General features: G+C 39.5%; 1 long non-coding RNA gene across 4 annotated transcripts; it reads right to left on the bottom strand.

Annotated features, from left to right (window-relative positions):
* Nucleotides 1–9,377: 9,377 nt before the first annotated feature.
* LOC120758062 (uncharacterized) lies at nucleotides 9,378–19,738 on the bottom strand. 4 transcript variants are annotated; one of them, XR_005702765.1, is made up of 5 exons: nucleotides 19,685–19,735; nucleotides 16,504–16,615; nucleotides 12,235–12,499; nucleotides 11,154–11,255; nucleotides 9,378–10,998 (listed from the first exon to the last, which is right to left on the bottom strand). It is a non-coding gene; the product is annotated as an uncharacterized LOC120758062 (long non-coding RNA). The 4 variants fall into 4 exon arrangements; XR_005702768.1 differs by having other exon boundaries at nucleotides 12,235–12,459; XR_005702769.1 differs by lacking the exon at nucleotides 16,504–16,615 and having other exon boundaries at nucleotides 12,235–12,459; nucleotides 19,685–19,738.
* Between the last annotated feature and the right edge of the window lie 527 nt (nucleotides 19,739–20,265).

Genomic DNA, 20,265 nt, shown 5'->3' with positions numbered 1-20,265 from the left:
TATATTAAGGTGACCCATCAGACAGAGAACAAAAAATGGACAAATATTGAAACAACATATTTTTATCAACAAAACCTCTCCAAGCATCTGCTTCGGGCATTGCCTTTAATGAGCATAAATCAGGTATTTGGTAATCCCTCAGCATCTGTAACTCTCATATTTCTTTATGTCAAATATTTTCTGAGGTAAAAGCTGGTCCAAAATTTCAAGCTTTCTGTGTCTGAATCATGCTGTAAGCCTAACAAGGTTACTTGCAGTTAATGAAAAGGCAGAACTATGGAAACATGACCAGCTTTTCAAGGGCTGAACTCCATAGTTTTACTCAAAAGTCCTTCAAGTGGTCTTGAAGAAGTCTCTCTACAGGCTCTGCAGCCCAACCTGGGACAAAGTAGTTCATCCTGCCACAGATAAACAACTTTATTTAGAAATTTGAGGGCTATTAAACAAGGTGAATTTCCCTAGTGGATCAGCACAAATTTATTAATCCAGGTGTTACTCTAATTGTGATTCATTGGGGATAGACACTCTGTTCAATGGTCCTCAAACTTGCTCTTCCATTTAGTGCTGTGCTGGAAACACAGTGCCGGGTGCTGCAAGCTGCCTTAAAATCCTTCATATTTCATCGTATTTTGCCGTTATTTGTACTTAATTGTTTTAACAATTCTGTGGCAATTTTTGCAGCAATTGTGGTTTTATTTGCCTAGCTATAAAAAGGTTTTTAACACTCAAGTTTTCTGCTCTGATGTCTTTTACCTTCAGAGCTATAATTATCATTTTTCAGCATAAAGCAGTATTCTTAAAAAGAGTAAAATCAACACCCCGTCACAAAACAGGACTAGGACAGACCTCAGTCAGTTAGAGTAGACCTTACTATCTTAAACAAACACGTAACACTAATCCCACTGCACTTGAAAACCACATTTCCTATTGCTTCATTTGCAGTGGTAGACTTTTTTAAAAACCCCTCCCTACTCTAAACATCTTGTCTGAGTTCCCATCTATGACTTTCTTACCGTGCTGTTGACTATTTATAATCTATATCTTCACCCTTCTAACAGTCTTTTTTTTACCCCTACACTTCTCTGCTGTGACAAAGAAGATGGACAAAGCACTTTCAAAAGCATCCTAAAATGCCGCTTTACAGCTATGAACCTGCAAAACAAAGCTCTCAGTCAGCATAGAGTGGGACCAGATACCACAGAGCACAATTACTCAGAGTGATATTGCATTATATCTGTGCAGTGACAAAGTGATTCTATGTCTTATTTTCCACATAAGTGGAAAATGTTCAAGGCAATGGTGTTCAAGGGAGAAGTAGATGGATCTACCCTGCATATGCATACAGATATTTAAACTAAATTAAAAGCAGAGGGGAAGACAATGTATATGACAATTCTGCTCGCCTGTACTGTGTGGCACATAGCTACAGCACCATGGAAATGTGAAGCATGGAAAAGTCCAGTTGGACACAAGCATTTACCCAATAGACTGCAGAAATCAGGCTACTGACTAAACAGATACAGTCGTGATAGTGGCCTTTCTATTCCTCAGCATCCATTTACTCCCTAAGCACTGTGTATCTATGACTTTCATTTTATTTGCTGAAATCATTAAACAGGGAAATACCTGTATCCGGAATGTGTGTGAGGTAAAGAGGGACAGAGATTTAGCACCAATACATTAAAGATAAGGAGCCATCACTTCTTTTAACACCACCTCTCACTCTACTTCAATCTGTCCAGCATAGCTGTAGCTTGCTGCTGTTGAGAATACACTTCCAGATGTAGATGTTTTGAGTCTCCAGTACAATTTTCCCTGGCTCAAATGGGAAGTTTATTTCAGTATTATACTTGTCACTCTCAATGATTCATCTATATTGCTTAAATGAGCTGCGTAGGAAATTTATTAAGAGTACAGACATACCTACCTAGGTTCAGCTTGCAAGACAAGGAAAACTAGTGCTCTCTGGTGAAATAACCACATGACACTATAAGGTAAAAATCTCCCATATCAATGCATTTAACTCAGTGTGTACTAAGGGACTCCAGCTCTCTTTACTTTAAAGCAGGTTAACACTTTCAGGTACTGGTTTCCTTCATGTTTACTTTAAAGTTCCTAACACATCATGAATACACCACAGAGTGAACTCTAATTTAATTCCCCTCTCACATTTTCTCTTCAGTTTACTAGGAAAAAAAAAAAAAAAAGGTTGGTATGAATTATCAGATTGAAGCTGACAGACCTAAATTTTATCATAAATTGTATTTGATGGAGTTCGTTTTGATATCACCAAGAAAAGGAAACATCTTGCAATCGTTCCTTTCCTCTAACAACAGCCAAGATCACAAATCATTAAGATTCTCTTGAATACAGTGAGCCTTGACATGTTTTTAGATGTCAAAGATTAATCCATTATATTTTGGTGTGGTGGCTGTAGAATGACTGGAAGTGACCAAAACATACAGGATAAGATGAGAAACACAAAACATTTGTGAAAATTGCCCACAGCCTCCCATAAATAAACACAAAGGTGGAGCCAGGCAGCAGCTGCTAGCTCCAAACTATGTCCAGCTGTGTGTGGTCTTCCACACCAGCCACGTGTGGATGAAAAAAGCAAGGGGAAAACTGGGGAAAAAAACATGGAGAAAGATGCAAGGTGTGACAGGAGATTTTGCCAACTTTACCCTGGACTGCGTCAAAAGCAGTGTGGCCAGCAGCTCTTCCCCCCCCTGCTCTGCTCTCATGAGACCCCACCTGGAGTACTTATGTCCAGCTCTGGGGTCCCCAGAACAGGAAAGACATGGACATGTGGACATGTTCAAATGGATCCAGAGATGATCGCAGGGTTGGAATACCTCTCCTATGAAGGCAGATTGAGAAAATTGGGGGTATTCAGCCTGGAGAAAAGAAGGGTCTGGAGAGACTTTAGGACACTTTCCAATACATAAAGGGGGCTAAAAGAGCTGGAGAGGGACTTCTGACAAGGGCATAGAGTGATAGGAGAAGGGATAATGGTCTCAAGCTGAAAGAAGGCAGCTCTAGATTAGATACTAGAATGAAAATCTTTACTGTGAGGCACTGAAGAGATGCTGGAACAGGTTTCCCAGAGAATATCGGGATGCTCCTTTTACTGGAAGCATTCAAGGCCAGTCTGGATGGGGATTTAAGTAATCAGGTCTACTGGAAGGTGCCCTAACCCATGGCAGGAGTGGTGGAACTAGGATGACTTTTAATGTTTTTTTCAACCCAAACTTTCCTATGATTTTGTGAAACCACCTGCCTGAAGCACATCTGTGATGATTGCTGCTGTGTCCATTTGCCAGCAGATCAGTGGCCTCAGACTCCAGCTGATAACCACTTTTTCTGAATTCATCTCTCACCGTTATCCAAAAGTCAGGACAGGCCAGAGGGCTTTCTTACCTTGTTGAAGAATTTGGGGATTTAGAAGGATTTGTGAAACACGTAGAAAACTCAACACATTTGAGTTCAGCCCACAGCCTTAGCCTCACTTGACTCTACCAGATTAAAAATATATATATTTTTTTTTAAAAAAAAGGCTTGTGATTTCATACATGGCTTCCCAAAATCTAGGAAAAGAAAGATGTTTTCAGGGGAGCTTGCATATTCATATGTGAAATTAGACAGCCAGAGAGCCTCAACAGAGGAAGAGAGAAACAGAGAAAGGTTGTGAAAATTGAAAGTAAAATGAGACATATGATTTATCTATAATGTAATTTTGCCTTTTTAATTAATTTGCTTTCATTCAAATTCCCAAAATCCGTATTGCAGATTTTTCTTTTTAATTGACAATTTTTGCTGTTCGCATTTCTTTGTACTTGATAAGGAATTGAATAGGATTTTTTATTGAAACACATTTTAGTTATATCTTCTTATGAAGTTCCAAAGGAGTTTTCTGACCCTGAAACAGCCCTCAAAGAGAGTTAGTCATGTGCTTATAACATATTGTAAGGAAGTCCAAATGAAATATCTTTATACAATATTAGCTAGTAAAAAAATTTTCATTCAACTGATTCCACTTTCCATCATGAAAACTCTTCCAAAAATTAGAGGTAAAAAAATCTTACTCACTTATACCATCCTCTTAAAGTGCAAGAAGTAGAAATTAGGGGTAAAATTCCTACTTTCCCTTGTCATATTCCCTGTAATCTTCCAGATTATATAGGAGTGAAGACATTCATTTTCATTTTGCACATCAGCCAGAAGCTATAGCTGGATTCTAATCACATTTAAATGTAAAACTTATATATATATTGATTTTTAAACATGTTTTTGTTTACATATTTTGCTCTTTTAGAAAGTAGTAAACACTAGTTTACTAACACTTCAGGATCCTGCTAAGGATTCATGCAAGACCAAGGATGGAAGGGAAAAATCTGCTTTGCCTTCAGCTTAAAGGGAAAAAAGCAAAAACAAAAACAAAACAAAACAAACAAACAAAAAAATCAACACAAAAAAAACCCACACCAGAAGAAGAAGAAATTGATCCTGTTTTGAACGTTTTTCACCACAGCTATGATGAAAAGTTTGATGCCACTGTGAGTGCTATAATATTAATTAGCCACCATAACACACAATTTTTTTGTTATGCTACTTCAAACTAGAACTTTTCATTTCCTAATCAAACTTACTACCACTGCAAAACCTAAACATCAATAGCTCTATTCAAATTTCAGCTAAATGCAGTTTAACATCCTAAAGTCTGAGAGCTTCATTAAATATTAATTTAATGTGGGGAGGTTTCCAGATTAATTTCAGATTAATTTGCATATAGGTATTTGTGTAGCTCAAGCAGTATCTTTCCTTTCTGTCATCTTCATCTTCTGATGGAGGGAGGAAAGAGGAAAATGTATAGAGAAGATGTACAGTGATAAAGTAAGTTGAGGAAGATTTAATTACAGACTGTTATTACATATTCTGCCTTGGCTAGCACGCAAAAGGCAAGTGAACAACATAAATTTGCTAATGACTAGAGTGATAGAAGGTACTGGAACTTCTTAGATAAATAAAGTGGGCAGTTTGAAATAGCAGAGCAAGGTACATGAGTATTAATGCTGCTGCATTTTCTGTTGAAGTTTAAAAATGGTTTGACAACATAGGATGCTTTATGCACATAAAATGGATTGAATATTTCTACAAGCACAGTTAAAAATACATAAGAAATTTCAGAAAGTGGGTTTATGGGTGTCTGAGGGAAATCACCACAGATTGGTATGGGAATTCTGAACTGTTTTGAAAATTGCTAACATTTGCAAAATACTAGCTGAAAGAAAACAGAAGAACATTCTTGCAGCTCCCAGCATAATCATTTATTTATTAAGACATGGCATTTGTATTTGGAACTTTCTCATACGTTTCCAATTGAGTATGTCTACAGGGAGGAGTTAGAATGAAGTAAGTTAGGGCTGAATATATAATGCAGTACACTTCAGATCCAGAATCTTACTAATTATTGGTTTGTAAATCTGATCCCCATACCATGGCTTGGATTTCCGTTGGTAGCAATAAAACACAAACTCACTTCCGGGGAAGTCACTTTTGCATGTTCATACAATGCAACCTGTTGGATTTCTGCGAGGGACTTCATAGCTGGTCTTTGAGAACTCATTAAGCACTTCACATCCCCATAGCGGGTAAATGGACTTGATTTTGACATTTGTTGCAAAAGAGATCACAATTGCTTAAGAATAACCAAATCAGTGCTTTGCCCCTTGGAGATGGCAAGGATGGACACCACTTGAGCCTCCCGCACAGAATCTGGGTGTGACGGTGATCCTCCATGCTTGGATGTCACCACTCATTTCTTCTCCAGCATCTTCAAGATCAGGGCATAAAGTAGAGCAACAATTGGAGCCCAGAGAGCCACATCATCACTTCCATGTGAGGATAATGCAAACATAATACCAGGGGCACAGGAGGGAGCTCTCTCAAGAGGAGACAATATGTTTTGCCCCTAAAAAAGAAAAGCCAACCATGTGCGATAGGAACAATGGCTTAAATCACTGACTGCCAAGAAAAACATTGCTTTGATTGGGGGGTTACAAGAGAAGAACATAAAGCAGAAATCATTAAATAGCTAGTGCAGGGTGGTAGCTACAGCAAAACAATCTGCCAAAAATAGAATTCAAGATAAATCATTCTTACCATTGTACCCTATGAGCTATCTCATCATAGCTCACAAAATAAAACATTGTCAATCTGAGTAACGATAAAATAAACAACGAAATCATACCACAATATTGACAAAATGTAAGATAATCAACAAACTATTAGAATGGGCCTGTTGACTCAAGCAAATGGAATGTAGTAGAACAGCTGTTCGCTTTATCCTGCCCATAAAGGAAAACCTTGGTGACTCATTGAGGGCTTTATAAATTACTGGCTTCTTTTTTCCTCTTCCCTGATATGAATAGGATTCTTCAGTCCTGTCTCCTGTGTCCAGCCTGCACCTATCTCACCTTTGCTTACCGTAGCAAGTGCTGTTAAATACTCCCTACCTTCCACAAGGAATTCAGATAAGAAAATCACTAATCTATTTTCAAGACTGTTAACAGTGAATTAAGTGATTTAGCTTCCACCAACAGGCAAAAAAGAACCTAACAGCTTTTGGGAGCCTTTTCAGCTTCCACATCAAAATGTAAAGAGGTCCAGTGGGAACACAAATGAGGTTTCGTTGACTGATGCCAGAAAATATTCTTATTTGTGCTTTCAGGAAAACGGTATGTTAATGAGCATGACTTAGGGGAAACTACAGCCCATAGAGTCAATTCTAGATCACCACAATGATCTCAATCATAATTTTTTCTCATTCAGGAACTTGAAATAATACAGACATTGTAGACCAAAACAGATGCTTAGAGGCGCTCCTTAGAGACTATGGACTTTCTAGATTTTTTTTTTTATTTTTTTATTTTTTTTTAGAATTGAGTCACAGCATGGTGCAAAGACATTTATTTCCCCAATGACTTGCACATTCTAGAAAAAAAAAAATGTTGCTTTTATGATTGTTCTCACTGTTAAAATTACATTTAGTATGCTATGTGTGAAAGCACTCAATCTCTAAGATATTGTATGGCAATAGAGAATATATCTAAATTGTTCCTTCATTACAACTATAAAAAACTAGGCAGGGTTGGAAAATTAAACTAGGGGAATTCATTTATATAAGCATGACTGCATTCATTTTTGATGGCTGATAATGGAGTAGCATAGTAAAGATCAAGCCCAGAAAAAGGCAAGAACCCAGCTCTACCATTTGAGAACACTGCTTTAAGATTTAGCCCAGCAGCTCGCATGGTGAGCTGTGAAGCTGAATCTGGCATTTTCAAAATTAAGGGTTTGGGGAGAAACTAAGAGACCAAAAAAACCTACAAAAAGTTACTTCATAGAGCATTGTTGCTCACAAAGTAACTGAAAAAGGAGAAAACTCTGCCAGTGTAGCATTGAAAAAGAAAATGCTGAAAACCCAAGCCAAACCAAAAACCTCAAACAATTAACAAAAATTTGAAGCAAAATACCTTTGTATTTTTAAATAGCGCATGTAACATTTATAAATGCTCTTGTTCAGCATGTGCAAACAATGCGTTGCTGTGTGTTAGCTCATGCACCAAGCTGCTGTAAGGCTCAGGTGAGGCTCTTCATCAGGTAGCAGCAGCCAGCTGAGTTATGAAAGATGTTGCGTCATCTTCAGAGCTTCACCTTTCCAGCCATAGCCAGGGTCTGCTGCTGCCATGAAGCGGTCAGACTCGCCAGTCCAAGGTAACAAATCCTTTATTCCCTGGAAAATGGAGGTGGTTTCCAGCAGGTAATTTCCAGGAGCAGCGGAAGGCAGGCAGGCAGGGCTCCCCCAGCACCGAGGCTGGGTGGCCGCCTGGCGCGCGGCCAGTGGCCAGCCGGGACCATCCGTCTGGCAGTTGCTAAGAGACAGCACATGCCAACGTGGGTTGAACGGGAGCCAGCTGAAACGACAGGGCTGCAGGATGGAATGGCTCACACCCGGAATACCAACTCCTGGCATCCTTCTTCTGAGCTCCCCACTGGCTCCTTAGCGTGGTGGGAGCTGGTTTTGATTGGGGAGGCCTTTCTGTGAGCAGCAGCGGCTTTGCCAATTCTCCCCAGTCCTGCTTCATAGCGTTTATTGATAATGGCAACGTGTTAATTATAGGAGACTCGTTCATGGACTGTGAATCCAGCAGGAAGGAACACATTGTGGTACAAAATGTTCCTCTCTCACCAACATGCACCCACCCACCCACCTATTTTCCTTCCATTTGAATTACTTTTCTCAGCGTTGCCACTTCTCCTTTGTGTTTGCCAAGGAACCGGGGCAGTCGGATGGCAGAACGTGGCCTCCAGACAAAAACGTCACATTCAGCTCCCCAAGAGCTCTCCAAGAGAGCGCTGGGAAACAATCAGGCAGCTCAGAAAGACTTCACGAAACTCAAGAGTTCCTCAGGATTCAGTCTCAAGGCTGGTCCTCAAAGATAAACCAGAAACAGTTTATTTCAAAAAATTCAGGCATGCCAACAAGAAGTCCACTTGTCCACTCCATTCAGCAGACACATTGATACACGCCACAGCTACTTGCAGAATAAGAATCAATATCATTCCCTTACAAAGATCTTTCCAACTGCTGCAGATTTTAGCCAAGAGCATTTCTGAGTTTTTAAAATCATTCACAAACGTGTGCTAGTGCCTACTGCAAAATACCTGTTTGGAAGGCAAATTGCAACAATGGAAAAGGAGATCAATAAAGTGAAAAAAGTATTTTAAAATACACTGTATACTAGTCAATACATATATTGAATATATATTGTATATATTTCTGTATACTATTCAATACATAGTTTACTGCTGATCAAAATAACATCTTTGGGATATTTCCCTACCATTAAATTTTATACAACTACTATTTTTTCTAAGATGCTAAGTGCCCTACTGCAGCAAAAACTTAAAATACACAAAACTTAAATTACAGTCTTAAAACAGATATAGTAGACATTTCATTAACAAACTTCTGTTAATACAGTTGTATAATCACACATAATTCACATGAGACTATACAAAAATAAAGCTTCCTAGGAGCTAATCTCCCACTCACATACTCAATCACTTTTTAGATTGTTTAAAAGCCTACAAGACTGAAGTTTTAAGAGCTTTAATAAGCACTTTCACCAGCATAATAAAACACCATTTCCGGATTGCATATCACCTTATAAAATCAAACTTCAAAAATAGCAACTAAATGTCCATGCCTGCAATTCTTTATCACAGCAGACCCACTGAGATAAATTAAATGTTGCAGTGGCAATGAGACAGTAGAATAGACTGTTCAAATCTTATGAAGGCTTGCCCTGAAAACACATTATTTTCCAACGTTATAGAGACACAATCTTTAATTCACCCTTGGTTTGGCAACTCTTCCCAGTGGGGAGAGTTATAGACAAAATGACAGTGCAATAAGGACACAGTGGCAGCTTTATTTCTGATTTCACTGGTTTTTGTCAGTTTTTGCTACAATATTAAAATTATTTGAATCTGGGGTTAGTTTTTCTGTGAAGCGGACAGGCTATTGACACTGTGTGACATGGGTGACTAGGGGAGATTTTACATGTCACAATATATTTGTGCTTTGACTGTTCTACCTATAGATAGATCTGTTTTTAAAAGCTTCAGTTTATGCTACGTTCCTGCAGGCCATTTCTTTGAGTTGATGAAGCAAATAATGGGGGGTTTTGGGTTTTTTTAACACAGCTTTTAAGGAGTTATCTGAGAAAGGCTGATGAGGGGTTAAGAATTTCTATTTGAAGTTGTACAGAATTACTAATGAGTTGATTTCTTTGATGAGTCTTTTATATTTGGTTGCAGCTGTACAAGAATCAACCACAAAGGGATCTTGATTTTGTTCATCGTTAATTCCAACTCAACAGATGAAGTCTGGCTATCATTGTCACCTTCTCAGTTTGTCTCTCTATTATGTGAGTCTCATGTACTCAATTAACAATCTGATTAGCAAGTTCTTGCATTCTTCAAGTAGCTTTCTTTATTACTGCCAACATGCTGGGTCCTTCAAGCAGGATTTAAACATGTAATACTTTTTTTTGGCTATGACATAATTTTTAATGCTAGCATTTAAGACACTGAAGCACACAGGCCAGCAGGGGAACATAGCAATGAACTTAAGATATTAAGAATCACGAAGACTTAGAGAGAGTTATTTCACAATAAACTATAGCAAATCAATCTTTTTTCCCTCCTTTGTACAGAAGCAATGCTTAATGGAGTTCTTGGTTTTACCACTTTTGTTTAAGTTATTAAGGTCTTACAGAACCGAAACAGAAAAAGAAAGATACGATGTTCTGGACTCTGGTGCAAGTTTAAATCCTGCTTGGGACTGGAAACAGGTACTGATGAGTGCTTCACTACAAAAAGATGACACAATCTTTTTGGCCCCTCTTTTCCCATCTGAAGCCCAGAATCATTGTTTCAGGAAGTCAAACCAAATGGAAACAATGAGGCACTGGCTGAACTTAATATGGTGTAGAGCTTTACTTAAAATTTACCTGTTCTAGAAATAGGAGTAAATATCTGAATATTGAATAGCATTTTGTTGGTATTTAGAATTTATGTCAGACTTGTACCTGGAGGAGGTACTCTTGGCCAGAATGAATACGCATGAAAATACTCGAGTTTCTTTTATAATCACATTTAGGCACAGACAATCAGTAGCAAATGCAAAAAAATATGTTTATGATTTTTAAACCAAGTTACCTCTTGCAAACACAAAAAGAAGAAGGAAAAAAAAAAAGACAAAAACAGTGTAAAACTTAGCTTACAATGATGTGGTAATGTTTATGTTTTTCTATACTATATCTTGCAGGTACAAATAGAACTACTCAATTTCTTTTCTCTGATTAGCTGAGATTTTTGCATCTGCTAAATTCCACAAGTATTCAGAAGTTCCCGTTGGCTTGATCACCCCTGCAAAATAACACAGAAAAAGTATGAATTTTCTCTCTATTCCTTTTGTAACATCATGTCATGATCCCATAGCACATGATGAAGTTCCCCTGCTACACTAGTGTATATGACTTTAAATTCACAAAATTTTAATTACAGCACAGTGAAATCTTCACCTTGTCCTCTGGCGTAGGCCATTGAGATGTGATGCTAGGCTGGACCCTGCATGCTTCAGAGGATGCTGTATTCCTTGGAGAAACATGAAATGACAAGCCTTTCTAGAAATATAAAGGTGAAAAGAAATCATAGTTTTTCAAGGAAACACTAGCACTTTTATTACTGCTTCTAAAGGTTTATATAATACTTTGCACTTGAATAGCACTCTCTACTCAGTGATCCCAAAATCCTTTGTCGTAGTGTATTTCACTTTGTGACAGTCCAACGAGATAGGCAAATAACACCATCTCCTTTATATAAATTGGACAGTGAGTCTGAGAAAGTTAAGCACCTAATTCAAAGCCCATTAAGGTAAATGAAAAGACTCCCAACAGGCTTTTGGCCAGTTGTTAATGAGACATCTCAGGTCATACAAAAAATTTGTGACAGAGAGCAGAACTCAAGTGTCCTTATTCCAATTCATGTGTCTTAGGCAGGCATCATCCACCTTCCATATAAAAAAGATTTTTCAAAAGGCAGATTTGTGGCTGTCATAGCTGAGTGTCAAATCTGTAAGGTGATATTACACCTATTAAAAAAATAGCTACACAGCAGAAGGTCCCAGGTGGGAAAAGAAGGGTCTGTCAATGAACAGCTATCCAAATCACAGTTCCAGGAAATTAAGGCCATATTTCAGACCAAAGTGACCCAAGTGTGTGCTGACCATTTTTATAAGTACAGGAAATCTTCACCAACTGAAGCATGGAGAAATAAGAGGAGAATAATAATCTGATGGGAGGGGGTAAAGGCAGCATAGCCAGACACTTCTTAGAGATTTCCAGTGACAGAACAAGAGGCAATGAACACAGATTGGAAAGCAATAAATTCTGTTTAAATACGTGAATTTATTTTTCTACTGCCAGAGTAGTTGAACACTGGCTCAAGTTGCCCAGAGCGGCTCTGGATTCTCCAACCTTTGAGTTAATTAAAAGCAATTGTACAGAGCCCTGAACAGCTTGCAGTGACCAGAGTCTCTCATTCAGATGTGTTGGACAAAATGACCTTCAGAACTAACATTATGATCAAAAAATTCAGTGGTACCTAAGGCAGGAGAAATCATCCCGGGCTGCTCAAGGTTTAAGCGTGGTGTGCAGTAGCAGAAATCCTTGCAGCCAGTTTACAGCCACAATAAGTAGTTTTAAAGAAGCTGCTTCCTCCTCTGCTGATGTCTGAGCTCTCCATGCAGCTTGCACTGGACCTCCAGGTGTCACACCAGTGGCTCTGACTGCTGGGGGGCAGGAGGCATCCAGGGGTGGTAAAGCAGTGCTGTAGTTGAGAGATGCTGTAGTTTAAAGATCCACCACACCTGGAGTGACAAATGTATTGCTCATATCCAGCTACAGTGAAATTACTCTCTACTCAACCATTTTTCATAACATTCAAAATGGAAAACACTTTTTCAAATAAGCTTTTAAGGGACAGGTAAAGAAATGGTGGGGGATTAGGAGCAGGAATTACTTTATATTTAATCTGGCTACACTTGAACTGGAAAGGTTTGTCTTTCCCTTTACAAATTCTGAAAGACCTGTTTTTTGACGGCTTTTATCTTCCCGTATATCTTGCTTCTTAGGGTGCATATTGCAGAAAAAAATCTTTCCTCGTAACATGCATTCCCTTTATTGAAACTTAACTAAGTACCAGGAACCTAGGCAAGTTTTTACTTTATTCCTGAATCTTGTCTAGTTCTTTCTCTTTGAGAGACAGAATCAGTTCATTCCTTTGGGGATACAAGTATCTTTCATGAAACTGTAGAGCTCCTGTAGTGACAAAGCAGTTTGTAGTCACTGCAATGATTCTTAAGTCCTTTGATTAGGTGTATCCTAATCCTTTCCCTTCTGAATCAAACTTGTTCAGTAGAAGCAGAATCTTTCCTGCAGTGTCTGACCTATGTTTACTTTCATCAGCATACAGCTTGAAAAAAGTGATCTTTACCCATGAATGAGCATGCCCTATATGATACTGTATAAACCCCATCAATTTTGTATTTTATTTATGAAGAGAATTATGAAATATATAGTTATAAGGAACATATTCCTTAGAAAAGAACTCTGCTGACAATCTATTTCTGCAGATATGAGGTATATTATTAAATTAAGGAGAAATCTCTTTACTAAAAACATAAGTGATGTATATGTTTGCATCTATTTAAAACTAACTATGACTACACTACAAAACCCAGCTTTTTGAAAGTCATGCCCCCACCTCTCATGCATGTTTTAGTCACCACAATCCCCTACTGAGTGCTAAAGGTAGAGTTAAGCAACACATTTCCCTGAAATGGCAATGAAGTGCAGCCAAAATAGAGATAATTATTTTAATTAATGGTAATGATTTTAACGGTTGAACATTTTAACTAATTAATTATGATTGATTGCTTGTTACTAATCAGGAATGTGATTCAAAGTTCTAATTGAAAACCTGAGAGCAACATACACTAAAATATGATATACTTCTGCAGAGAGAACAGGCATTTATTTTTTATAGGAAACACTTCAAAGTGAAATTCATTTTGACATTTAAGATGGCCAGAAAATAACATACATCTCCTTCACAGGAGGCTTTTTATACTCAGACACAGGAATTTGAAAATACCTTGCTAACCAGCTTGAAAAAAATGGGGTAATCTTTCTGATCTTGTTTGAAATCTGTTTAACCCTCCTGTGTTACATCCCATGTTGTTCCCTGTCAACATGGCATCACACTGTTGTACTTTAATACGCAGGGGAGAAGCTAACTGCATAATATTTATTCAGGATATGAACTCACTGAAGTGGCTTTATAGATCTGAAGCTGCTCTAAGGATCTCAGTGAGGCATTTATTGAATTAAGTAGCCCTGCAATCTATTCTCACAGACACATCTCTCACCAATATGCTGCTCCTGGCTTCCTCGAGCCTGCATTGATGAGCACACGAGTAGACCAGCATCTCTCCTACCAAAACATCTCACATGGCGTCTGGACACCTGGTGGCACCGGCAGCACTGTGCCATGTGGGGGGATGCTGTTCCCCAGAGCCATAGGGATGTGTGCCAGGGGCTACAGTTCACCTTTCCACCAGTGGCCAGGACTCTGGGGCAGTAGTGGGGTTTACAAGTGACCACTGTGTGCCACGCCACTGCCAGCCAAAAGGCTGGGCTGCTCCCATAGCAGCTGCTGGACCACCACAAATGACAGCAGAGACAGCTTTCCAGAGGTGCCAGGGCTGGCACAGCTGAGCCATTTGTCCTGCAGGCTGGGCTCCACAAGGACTGAGAGCCCTCCATCTAATTTTCTAGACTGCAAGGAGAGGTAACCTAGTGCCACTGGGAGCAGTTTGATATTGTTGCTTTTGTGGAAAGGCAGCCTACCTCTGAAAGGGACGGCCCTGCTCATACAGTTTTCCTGGTCTCTTCTTTCTCTTCCCTTCTCTTCTCTTTTCTCCCAGCTTTTCATAGGAACTAAACATCCCATGGCAGCAGGGCAAGTGATTTCAGCAAGCTGATCTGACAGATAATTTATCTTTTGGGGGAAAGAGAGGCAAAAATTCTGTCTCAGATGTCCGTAGTCAATGGCTTGGGTGGAATAGCCAAATGTCAGCACAGAGATCGATTCACAAGAGGCAGCAGCCCCAGGAAGAAACACCTCAAGCTGCAAGCAAGAAACATTGCAGATTGGGAAGGTCAAAATCAGCCCCCTTTCCAGAAGTGAGGCATCAAATGCTGGGCTGAAAATTGATCCTCTCTCAAATTTACAGTCAGAAAAGTCTCCCTGCTACTAGTGCTTCCCTGCAATGCAAATTGAAAAGACAGAAAGACAGAAAGACAGACAGAAAGACAGAAATGGTCTGGCCTGGGCAGAAGGGAGTTGTAATGCCACCAAAATGTTTATAGAAGAACCATGAAACTGTTTCACAGTTTTGAGAGAGGATTTGTTCCCTTGTTAGCCAGTTTTAAAAAAGGAAATTCCCCAAAGTACTGCTTGTCAACTGCTATAAATAAATTTTGCAGACATAATACTCCTTTCTTCTTCAAAAAAAAAAAAAAAAAAAAGTATTAATTCAAAAATACATGTATGGATTATAGACAAGTAGAGCTGGATTAAGAGAATGTGACATTTTAAACACAGGCTTGATACTGCTGGTACCAGTGAGATGGCCTGAGGTGGGCAGTGCCTGGTCTGAACTGATGGTGGCTGTAACAAGGCAAGGATCCAGTCTCACACCCAGTGGGCAATGCCACAGGACTGCGCAGCGCTGCTTATGAGCATGCTGGGACCAAGCCCCACGCAGAGGATGGAAACATGAGATCTCTGGCCACCTACATCCTGAAGCCCAGCCCCCAGCTTTGGGTCTTTGTTGCCTTTTTGTCTGGTACGGGGGTCTAAGAATGCCTACCTCCACGTTCTGACAAACCACTGCAGTGATTTACCCTGGGAGCATGACCTGGGAGCTTGTTCTGACAACCTGAATGTTGTTTTAATCTGAACAGATATTTTCATCATAGACCTTTCATGTGTGTTGTGAGGATCAAGCTGGAGCAATATGCCCAAAACTCTAGATGTTTTAAGCCATCAGGCACCTCAATGCAGAGCCTGAGAATCCCTGACCACTTAAATCTAATCCAACACACATGACCAAAACCCAGGTACGTCATCGTGATCCAGGCTTAAGCTGTCATTCCACCTAAGCTCCCAAAAAACCTTCCCAAAGTCCAAACATTGTCAGAATTACACTTAATTGTGACAGTAGTTACCCTGGGCTTTAGAGATTTGACTGCTCACATGTGCAGGTGCCCCACGCCCATCATGCTGTGCTACCTGGGGACACTGCACTTGAATCCCAAACCCAGCCAGGAGTGGCAGCTCAGGAATTGATTCATGGGTGGACCAGACATCCTTGATTTAGCCATAGTAATTTCCATCAACGGAACATAGGCAGAAAGAAACTCAATCACCTCAATTTCCCATCAGAGATGTACCCTGAATTCAGCCTCTTGAAGCTGAGAGGCTGAATTCCACCTGAGACACTACACATTTACCTGCTGTATTAAACCATTAAGTTAATCTTGGAGGGGGGGGGGGGAAGAAAAAAAAGAAAAAAAAAAAAAGGGAGTCAGTGTCAGAGAAAAGAGAAAACCTCCACCTACCTCTATTTACATCACAGACAGAGAGTATTGAGCAACTTGACCATGCAAACATCCTTAAAGATTTTAGTATATTTCTTCCTTAACTAATTGCATAGTAGAGGTATGAGTTTTCTTCCACACCACGCCTATAGCATAAATTCATTGGCAGAGCCGACTAGCAGACACTAATACACAATCGAGCACTTACAGTTTTATCTTCGGGAAGAGACAGTCCAGAATGGATTCTTTCCTGACATTATCCCCTCCACCTCCTAGCAGCAAGCTGAGAAAACCAGAATTCCAAGGAGCATGGCTGCCAGCTTAAAAAGAGGGGAGAAATGGCAGTACAGTGTGGAAAGGACTGTGCCCTTCAGTTTACTATTTGCATGTTGAGCTATTTAGCTGGGAGGAAAAAAAAGTCGTATTTGCTGATTGCATAAATAAGCCCCAAAGCTGCAGCCCTATGAATTCTGCTCCTTTGAAGGACTGCCGTATCATATTAGCAGTCATCAGAGGAAACCATGCCTAGAAACTTCTCTGAAAGCTGCAGCACTTTAGGAAGGATCAGAAAGAAATGTCACCAGGCAATACTCCCTCTTGCCCCTTTAGCATAATGGCTCAGGAGAGGGAGATTACAACAGGTTTTCATCATGAATATTGTGTGTTTGAGCAAGGAGCAATTTCCTGACAGCTTTGATTCCAAATTTCAACATTATGTCACTTGCTGAAGTATCAGACACATCATTAACCAGCTCTAGCAGGTTTTGTTATGATATGATGAGTCAATATCTGCCTAGAAAATTTAACCCATTTTTCTCTCTCACACACATTTTGAACAAGCTCCTGGAAATGCCTTTCTGAACAGCATTTCATCTGAGTCAAAAAATATACTTTGATGCCTTGTTATTTACAGAGCACTTGCACATGCTCATGCCTTATTCTCTATCATTTCCAGGCAGTACCTCTACACAGGATTCAAGGTACTTTCTAGATTTAACTTTAACTGTATTCTTTATTTTAAGCAGCTAAGCATTATCCTCCCACCCCTAATCTCAGAAAAAGGGAGAGAGCTGTGATATCTCACTGACTCCTGCTGGATGGCTGTGGGTTCAGGCCCTCTGAATGGCAGCTGCTGGCATGCACAGCCAAGCCAGACCCCTCTCGCTGTGCTCCTGTTCCTACACCACCTTTTCTTTCTCATTGCACAGCTTCTGTGCACCATCCCAAATTAAAGGAGCTGACTTGTTGGGTGACTCAGTTAATCTAGCAACTGTTGTACGTTGTTAGGTACAGTGCTTTGCAAGACTAGGACCTAGGGCAGGTGTTTTTTGAAACTCACATGTTTCAAGTATTAAATGGGCTAGCTGAAGACAATGACTACTACTCATGCCAGAAAAAGATACCTCAACACAGCACTAAATCTACCTAAACTATGTTCTTTAAATTCAGTTTCAGACAAGCTTTATCACAAAACTCTGCTGCTCTAGGAGCAGGGAGGCCATCTAAAACCAGGGGTGTTAAATTATATTTTCCTCATTGCAGTGTTCATTTAGTGCATCTTTTCTGTTTCTTTAAGGCTATTACAAGAAACATTTTTGTCAAAATATGTTCATCTGTTTAAATGCTCTGGAATGTGCTTAAAGCTATACACTTGGGTTTGGGAAGATGTCAGCCCAATTTTATTTTCAGCAGGTTAAGATTATTTAGAGAACTGCTTTCCCCTTTCAGAGAGGGTTTGGGGAAGGAAAGCCTGGGAGGAACTTCTCCTGGGAATCTCACACACCATCTTGTAGACCACCATAGCCTGCGTATGCGTTGAGACAGCATTGGAGGTTATGCTCAGAGAGCATGGTCAGTTCTAGACCATTAGTCTTGAGATCTAATGCTAAATATCAGCATCTTTTTTATAAGAACATGCATATTTTTAAATGACACTGCCTGAAATCTGAATTGGATATGAATTTTGTTTCAGGTTCTCCCTGCTCTTTCTTGTGTTGTTTCTGAATAACATGGTTATTCACAAAATGCACCCCAAAATATTTCTTAGCTAGTAGACTGAAATGTCAAGGCAAAAAAGTGGGACTTGGGAAAATATTTTTCATGTTTTTCACATGTTTTCTGGTTCCAAATAATGCTCTTCTTCATCAGCACTCTATCTGCTCTATTTATGAACTTGTTTGACCTTTCTTCAAAATACAGATCAGAAAAATAGAGCCAGAGGTAGTAAAAACACAAAGCTACTTGAAAGTTGAAACTTTACCAATATCAGCTGCTCTCCTAAAAGGTGCTCCAAGCATGTCACCCCTTAATTGAATAGTGAGTAGGAAGTTAGAAGTACAAGGAAAGCTCTAGTTCAAAATTTATTCCTGTTAGGTTACACCTACATCTGCTATGTCTGTTAATCATTAATTAATATCTCTAAAAGTAGTTACCTAAATTAGTTTTATTTGCAAAGAGAAATATAATTGCATAGACTTTTTTTTTTTCCTAAGTTGGCATTCAATATGTCAAGATGTTACAGAAGAATGAAAAATAGATTAAGAATCAACTTGGTGCCCTTTCTCTCTCACAAAGCTGCCTTGAAATGGGCTTGTTCAATATGGCAGCAGCCTAGATCTCAAGTTTCTATTGAAAACTGCCTTGGAAATGAGGATCATACTGCAAAACTCCTGGAGAAAATGTGGAATAGAGACAGAAAAAAGCTCTGCATTCACTTGAGCAGCAAAGATATACAAAGCCTTCAGACTGAAGCATTATTATTTCACCAAATGACTGGCAACTGAAATAGAAAACAACAACAGCTTGCTGCTAGCCTCAGAAAAAAACACTGATAATTCAGCGTATTAAAGCTGCCTTTCAGCCTTACTGGTGACTTGTTGGTGGGGAAACTGAGGCACGAGGCAGTTTCTGTAATCAGCACCCGGGCCAGGAAAAAAAAGGCAAAACAAACCCTTCCCAGGTTGCTGACCTGACTCCTTCCAACACAACACTGAATATTTCCATCCCTCTTGCAGGTCCCTGCCCCCACAGGAACAGGAATTGTTCCAGCTGGTACCCAGAGTTTCACCAGCTAACTGAAACTGGGTCCCAAGGGTGCAGTGGCGGGAGTCCGTGACTCAATAGAAAGCCATTTCCATTTTGGTGAACCTAACTGTGAACTAATTCTGTTTTCTTTGGATTTTGTTTTGTTTCTCTCACGGAATAAAACAATAACAAGAGCCTACAAAATTTCTGTATAATTTGGAAAATCATGTATATCAGCCAATTCTCTGATAACCATATTATTAAGTTGGTAGAATGTCACCTGCTTAGATCATCTCCTCTAAAATATTCCAGTAAGAAAGAGAGGGAGGCAATGAAAAGGTGAGTTGGAAGGAGAAAGAACTTACTGTGAAGAATGCAGAAGTCTCTCTGACTGTTTATTAGATAGCAATGAATGCTGCTGTTTAACTAGATCCAGCCACTGAAATATCTAATTAAAACTGATGTGCTTATTTAGTTTCCAATTCATCACAGGTGGGCCCACATTAATGTGAAAATGAAAGTAAATTACCAGCATTTGGCAATCTCACTGAATGTCATTCACATTATTAGCTCAAATCTCAGAATGCATTTTAAAATATGGTTCATAGGTAATAATGTGCCTGAGAACCACTGAAACCCACAAGTGTGAATTCAAACTATACCGGGGGAGCTGCCGAATAATGCATGTGATGTTCTGTACATAAGTGCCTTTAGGCAGAATGTTCTGGGGGAGTTTCACCCCCTTTCCTACCACTAATATCACTTGGGAATGGTTGTTTATATTGGCCCCACTCCTACCCGCCCCACTCCAGCTAGAAGCTCATAATAACTTCAAGCCATTCAATTGTAACCAGATTTCAGGCTCACATGCAGATCACAGAGACCCTGCATGCTTCAACTGCAGTGTATTCAGCTTCATAAATTCAAAACAAAAAGGGGAAATTAG

Source organism: Hirundo rustica, chromosome 1, assembly GCF_015227805.2.
Source record: "Hirundo rustica isolate bHirRus1 chromosome 1, bHirRus1.pri.v3, whole genome shotgun sequence".
Classification (NCBI taxonomy): Eukaryota; Metazoa; Chordata; class Aves; order Passeriformes; family Hirundinidae; genus Hirundo; species Hirundo rustica.
The sequence above is the reverse complement of the archived record's forward strand: the minus strand, read 5'-3'. Positions and strand labels throughout refer to the sequence as shown.